The sequence below is a fragment of the Camelina sativa genome, chromosome 11 (genome assembly GCF_000633955.1).
Source record: "Camelina sativa cultivar DH55 chromosome 11, Cs, whole genome shotgun sequence".
NCBI classification, from domain to species: Eukaryota; Viridiplantae; Streptophyta; class Magnoliopsida; order Brassicales; family Brassicaceae; genus Camelina; species Camelina sativa.
This window is the reverse complement of record NC_025695.1, coordinates 19,437,190-19,445,275: the sequence shown is the minus strand read 5'-3', so window position 1 is coordinate 19,445,275 and position 8,086 is coordinate 19,437,190.

Here is an 8,086-nt window from a genome sequence, read left to right as displayed (position 1 = left end):
TTTTTTTTTTTTTTTTTTTTTTGTATCGGTGTGTTTGTTTGGTGCATTCAACCAAACTAAACATACCAATACGAGAAGCATTTATTATTTTTTTTTTCCAACCTAATAATAATTAAAAGAAAACTTTTATTGATTGCCGAAATTGGAAGAAAGTTAATTTATAAGAAACATTTATTTCTTATTAGTGACATCTAAGATTTTTCTAAATTTTGTGTATTAAATGATTGATATTTTTAATTTTCTATATTAATGTATTAGTTTTATTATAAATTTATTATTCTATAATTTTATTTTATTTTACTTTTTAAATTAAATAGTTTCTTAACTTATATATAAAATCATTAAGACATAAAATTTACTAAAAGTTTTAAATATAGAAATAAAAGAAATATACATCTTTCAATATTGGAAGTTTATTTTTCTTAGTATCTAATACTTTTTTTCTATTTATTTGTAGTCAACTAAAATTTAAAAATGATAAAAATGTTTAATTAAATTTCATTAATTTTAATTTGATAAAATTAATAACAATAAAATTCATTTTTGTAATTTTTATATCTTACTTAGTTATATACAAATTTTTGTATATGCTAATATTATTGTTCTAGAAAAACATTTATCTTTCAAAATAAATATTAAGAGATTTGTTAATAAAAATACACATATATATATATATATATATAAGACAAACAATCAGAAGAACAACCTTTTATATATTAACTGAAAAAACCTCTAAGACAAAATTTTTGAAATTTGAAGAAAAAGTTATAAGAAAGAGTATAAAAAATGAATGTAAGTTCCTTTTCATATTTATTTGTCTATTTATATTTTTATATATTAACAATATACTCACATGAGGTACCCAAACTCCTACTACCAGAAATTGACGCGTGATACCTAATTTGGTATTTTTTTTGATTTTGTAAATAAAATTTTTCTTTGATAAAAATAATTTTATGTGTATAAGGGCATGTCCAATGGTAGTTGCTTTTAAGAGTAATATTAATTAAAAATTAAAAAGTAATAATAAGAAAAGATAAAAATTGAAAAACGTTCCTTATTTGAGAACAGTAAGAATCGATTCTCTGAAGACATGTGTCGATTTTTAATAAGGTAATTTTCTTTTTTTTTTCATTTTTTTGTTTAAATATATAATAATATTAAAAGAAAATAATTAAAATATATTATTTGAGAAATGGATGAGCGTTGCTGCCGATGTAGGTGGTCACGTAACTCCAGATTTCTAAAATTAAAACCTAATATTAAATGCATAAGATTTTAAATATTCCATGTTGATTGCATATCTCATATTCATGTTTTGATAAATGAATTCCATTTTAAATCTAATATTGAATGCATAAGATTTGCATATTCCATATTCACGTTTTGAGAAATGAATTTCATTATATATAAAAAAATTGAATAAATACACCCAATATTTGACTTCATCATAATAATTTCCATAATTTAAACATTAAATATTTCATATGTTTCAAAATATAAAATATTTTAACTGAAAGTACACAGATTTAAAATATATAAAGTTAAATTTTTTTTTGAAAAAAACTGCATAACATAAATAACATAAAATATTAAATTAATCTGTACTTTTTTCGTAGTAATACGTATTAAAATTAAAAAGTTGAGAAGCCACTAAAATGACAATATGTTCTCTCACCTTTTTGGTGACAGTTTTCAGAAGTTTTGCCGGCAACTTAGGCAGTTTCCTTTTCCAATTTATCATCAGCGATTATCTCCATGTTGAGATCCACGATCCAGCGTGATGCCCTATTAATGGTTGCAAAATTTATCCTATATATTCACCGGATTATGAATCCGCAAATCATAAACAATATCCCAATTTCACTAGCAAATTTTTATCCTGATAATTTTAAGGCGAGCAGTCCAAGATATCTGTCTCGGTACTAATGACAAACCCTTTGCCCACCCTGCTGCGATTATCAACCAAGCGAAGACCGAGATCATTTTTTTCGGATAGCGTGTCATATCTTCCATAGAAGACAACATATTCCTGCAATTGTGGCTTCCTTACCACAAATTGCATTATTGTGGGTGGTCGATTCCAATTCATATACCTCTCTGAAGAAGAATTGGAGATGATGTAGAGATGAAGTCCTTGGGCTTTCAATGATCGCATTTTTGTTATGCAACAGTGGTTTCCACATCAACCACTGATCAACTTCATTTTTTTCTAGATTCAGACTCGAGGAATAAATACATAGTATGATTATAAGAAGACACAATGAAGTTGTGGAGGAGAAACATGTACGAGTTCAAAAAGACGTAGTAAGTGAAGATGAAAATTCTGAGGAACCTGATTTTTCAGTTATAGATCCTAATCATGATTGTCTTACTGAATTTTTGGATGATGAAAGTCACTACAACATGTATCGCATCGAATTAAATACTAGTGAGCTTTTTAATGGAGTTCCAGTTTTTGAGAATTCAACAGGTGATATCTTACAGAGTGCGAGTCGTTGAGCCTATTCAGAGATCATCCATCCTTTTTCATTCATGACATTTCCAAGTCTCAACAATTTGGATGCTGTCTCTTGTAAGGATCATTGAAAGCGCAAGCTCGATGAGATGTTGGAAACTTCAGAGAACACTGGTTCCCTTAAGATGCATATCAGGGAAAGTGGTGAAGGGAGTGGCTCAATGAGATTTTACGGTTTGACACCTCAATGAGATACGTAAGAAGTATCTCCCATAAATGATATGACTTCTCGAAACAAAACAAAAGGACAATAAAATCTGGGACAGTTGCTGTGAGTCAGGTTATTATTCATCTGTAATAGTCCCACCAAATGGTGTAAATGGTGGGATTGCTTTCTTTTGAAAGAAAAAAAGTGTTTCTGCTTCTAATGTTTTTAATCTCCTAATCTTATTAATATGCAAGTTGAATCAAGTGGTTTTTTTCTTCTACTTATCTTTTAATCTCCTAATCTGGTTTTTTTCTTCTACTTATCTTTTTATCTCCTAATCTTTGATCCTTCTTTCAGAAATGAGTTATGAAAAAGTTTACAGAGAATATCAACAACAAGACACGCTCCTTGATTATCAATAGGTCATTTTAATGATGTAAGAGGCAGTGAGGAAAAGCAAGGTGGCCCTCGACAACCAAAGAGATCTTCTGCAGATTTCCAAAGAATGATTGGTACTTGTGATCTTCATAATTTGAGATCAGTGAGTAATAGATTCTCTTGGGCAGGTAACTTCACTCACATATGTTCAATGCTGCTTGGACAGGACAGTAAACTCTGAATGGTTGATGCATTATCCTTCTCAAACAACTTTTCTCCCGTTTGAGGGCTCAAAGATGTATTAAGTTCAGTTTCATTATGATAAAAGATGTTTTGATAAAGAGGGTTTCAGAGATTCTGTTTTGGAAAGTTGGTTTGATTATAATAGCGCAACAATCCATTTTAAGTAGAAAAATAACTAGCAAAGCAATGACACTACTTACCGGAACATAACCAAACTCATATAAAAGCTATGTTTTTGTCGATATTTGAACCTAATACCTCTTCACTTTTGAGCAAGTGTGAATTGATTGTGCTGTTATAAACCGGATAATAACAGTTGTGATTATCCATCACATTACTTATACTCTAAGTAACTTTAATCTTATCCATTTATATCACTTATCCATTAGTGATGTTTATCTCATCCTTTACTTCTTCTTCAAGTTTCGTAAGTAGTAAGAAAGTGTATTTCTCATTCCTATATATACGTGAGATCATTGTTGTAATAGAGTAGAACATAACAATAAGAGAGAAGAAGTTATCACTTCATTACTTTACTTACCCTCTCGTCTCTCTCTCTCTTTATTATAGTAGTGTATACATACATACATATACACATATACATATATTATATAATAATATTATATATTTGCGTTATATTTTATAACATGTGCCACTTAGATATTTTAATGATTTAATTCTTTTTGCATTGTATAAGGGACAAAAATTAAGATTGAAAAAAACAAAACTGGAACAACCGTTATCATATATATTTAGATCAAAAAATAAAATTATATTAGATAACCAAAATATCTGAAAGTTTTTAAACGTATTTGTAACGTCTATGGACCAAAATTTTGGTTTGGGTTCTGCATCGATCGATGCAGATGGTGCATCGCATCGGTCGATGCAAAATTCACTTTTGTGGGATGACTTAAGTTAAACGTTCATTCTAATGCATTTTAGGTTTGGAAAACCCTAAGGATAAATATAAAAGGAGAAGCTCGACGTTTTAGAGGGGTTTAGCCACTTTTGTCGTTTCCGAGAAAAAAAGAAAGAGAGAAAAACTTCTAAAAGTTCCTGAGAGCATTCTTTGTTAGTCCTAAGCCATTTTCGGAGAGATTTGTCCCTGTGAGTAGAGATCTAAGGCTGAGGACGTGAGAGGAACTTGTTAGGAGGCTGTTTTCGCGAGTTTTAGGATCAGATTCGTCATTCTCAAAGGTGAGTGAATGACCGTGGATGATTTAAGCGATTAGATGTTTGTTTGTGCGATTTTGGGTGTTGTTTGCTTATGTGCTCGTAGGTGAATGTTTTGTTGTGAGTTTTGTGGCCTTTGGATTCCGGTTCTGGCATCATGGAGTCGAGGAGAGTTGGAGGAAATTGTTCTCGGCGTTGTGTCGCGCGACTGTATTGATCGATGCAAGGAGTGCATCGGTCGACACAGTTAGGGATTTGACGGCGATGCGAGAAATTGTAAGGATTGCATCGGTCGATGTATCTAGGGATTATGTGGATTGCATCAATCGACGCAAGAAGTGCGTCTGTCAATGCAAAGATGTTGCATCGGTCGACGCAAGTCAGAGTCGACGCGCGTGTTCAGAGTTCTTTGGTTTACTTGTTTTTCTTTGTGTACTGATTGTGCTTGTCTCTGCGCTTGTGTGTATAGCCCAGTAGATTGGATGATCGCCTCACAGAGTATTTATGATAATACTCACGCATCTCATTTGTGTTGTGGTGCAAGTAAAAGCAAAGTGTGATCATGAAATCAAGGCAGTAAAGAGGAGGATGTTCTAAAGGCTCGATTGTCACTAGGAGGTGGTGTCGGTCGTCTCTGAGAGGCAGTGCCGGTCAACACCGAGAGTCAGTGTCGATCAACACCACCCCTTTCAGCAGGCGGCTTATACTTGTATCCATGGTTTGTTTGTGTTTGTTTGTTACTTGTTTGACATTGGAATTCTTAGTTACTTGTGTGTATAGCCCAGTAGATGGGAGAATTGTCTCACTGAGTGTTTATGACAATACTCATGCATCTCAATTTTTGTTTGTGGTGCATGTAAAGGGAAAGTGTGATCGTGGAATCAAGGCAATGAAGAGGAGGATGTTCTAGAGGCTTGGTTGTTTGTTCTATGCTATTGTTAGGTGGCTAGAATGGAATGTAGTGGTCTAGAACGGATGTGTAGGTTGTTGGTTCCTTGCTCTATGACTTGTTTTATGTTATTGGTTTTGATGGATTGATGAAATTGATTTATTCGTTTATTTAATTCATTGGTTTAATGCTTGGTTATTTCCGTTGTTTGGTTTGAATGTGGTTAGGTTGTAGTGAGTATAGGATCACTAGTTTAATATTGTAAAAAAATAATGGATCAGATCGTTTCAGTTGTAGTATTGTGGTGATATGATCAATGTAGCATCTATTGTTTCTTGTGATCAGGTAATACATCGACACTTGAATCCTCCAATAATCGTATATGTGGTTATTAAATCTTGATCAACTTTTAAGTTGCTTCTTATAGGGACCTCTCTGGTTGGAAAACAATACGGAGACTACAGACTCTATTACTTCATCCTCTAAGCGTGTTTACGCTGTTAATGGAGGGAATTCTGGTCAATCATGGAAGTTGTGTATTGAACCAATAGACTTAGTCTAACCTAGAGTTTGGAGCTGTATGTGTTCTTACTCAAGCTGAAGGGTCTAACATCACAAATGGGGATGAAAAAAAGAAGCGTGTTGATAATGGAGGTGTTATAAACAATTCAGACAGTGAGGGAAAAAAAGAAAATTGTGGGAGTTAAGGTGAAGGCTAAAAATGAGTGATTTGTGACAGTTTTTTTATGATGCATTTAAGTTTTTTTCTTTTTCTTTATTCCTTCCCATGCTGAAACTTTTATGGTTTTATGATTCAATTTGCTTCAGTAAAATCTTTGATGTAGTACTTTTACTTCAATTAAATTATTAATCAACAATTTGCATTAATTAACTCACTAATAATGCACAAAGATGTTTAATCTAAACTTAAACAGGATTAGATTTTAGTAATAATTTTAACTAACAAACTGGCTTAAAGAAAATAAACAAAGCTAACTCAAAACAATGCAAATTCAAAATAAACAAAGACACAACTAAAAAAACTTTTAAAATCAAGATTAAACAAGTGAACCTTGGGCAAGGTAAGTGACTTGGGAGATAGTTAATCAATCCTAGATGTCTAAGCAACAATCAAGAACAATCCTATCGCTAAGAACAACTAATCAAATCAATTCACTTCCATGATAGAGATTCTATGTTAATCAAGCAATAATCAACAATTTCCAAAGGTAATCACAAGATAAACATGCATTAAAAACAAGTCTAAATACCACTAAGCACCCTAATCATCAATTTCCATTGGCTAGGAATGCAAAGCTCTTGAAAAGGTTGGTTCAGGAATTTCATGAAACACCTTCTGAGCATGGAAATCCTAATGTCTAGATTTAAGCTTGATCAAGGCTATCTAGCAAAATTAACCCTAAACAAGATAGCAAACATATAAATATGGCCCTAAACATCATAGATCAATTATCTATCTCCCTAATCTACCTAGCCCAAAGTTCTATAGATCTACTCTCTCATCATCATGATCACACAAAGGAAAGAGCTTGATCTTTGTGAAATCATAATAAGAGATTATAGATTAGGAGAATTGAAGAAGAAATTGTTGTTAATAACTTAGAGGTACTCAATCATCTAACAAACCAAGAGTAAGCAAGTTTAAGAACCCTAAAAAGCTGTTAAAACCAAAGATAAGTCTCCCCTAAATAGGGCTAATGTATTTATAGGAAAATAGAAGGAAGCCGGGTCAACCCGAAACAAACTAGGTCAAACCCGGATTAAAGCTAAAACAAATGTGGACTTAGGCGGCTACGAGGACAGCTTGGAGGATTCACATGGCCGATGGTGTCAACCGGGGAGGTCTTGGCCGATCATGGCTTCTGTTCTTTCATCTGATTAAGAAAATCGGGCAGGACTTGGCCGCTTAAGCTGACCGATGGTGTCATCCGGGGAGGTCTTGGCCGATGGAATGGCTCCTGGTCATGTGCGACTTGAGCTCCATCGGTTGTGGTTTGGCCGTAGGAGGGAACCGAAGGGGTGAATCGGCTGATGCTTGGTCGATGGGTTAAACCGATGATACTCCCTGGTCTTCTGCCAATTCTCCACTTCATACCTCTTTGGTTCTTTTGCACCAAATCAACTCCAAATGCTGTAAATGTGATGAAGCCACTCCAAAATCCTGGGAAATAACCAACTAGATGCAAATGCTCCTAAAAAAACTAGAATGACAAGATTACGCAACAAAACAATGCAAAAATAAGGCTTAAAACCCAACCAAAACACAATATATTAGTCTTTTTCAAAAAATAAACCTCAAACAATACACTTTCTACACTAACTAATATATCTATATATTTGTAAGGTTGTACATTTAAAAAATACAAAACATTAGTTACATATATATAGTTAATCTACAAAACAAATTATATTTAGTTTTTTTTCAAAAAGTATATATAGCCCCACGATGTACCGTGGATGAATATCTAGTGATTGAGTAAAAGCTATGGTGGGGTATTGTTTTAGACCACCTCCAACGGAAGGCTTTTAATGAGTTTATGATTACTAAAATATTATAAACAAAAAAAGTGAGAGAGATAAGTGAGAGAGTGTTTCTAAGAGCATCTCCAATGGTACTCTATTTTTGCCTCTATACTCTATTATAGAGTAATTTTTGCTCTAATGGTACTCTATTTTCACTTCTATAATAGAGATTGCTATTTTTTTCTCTATT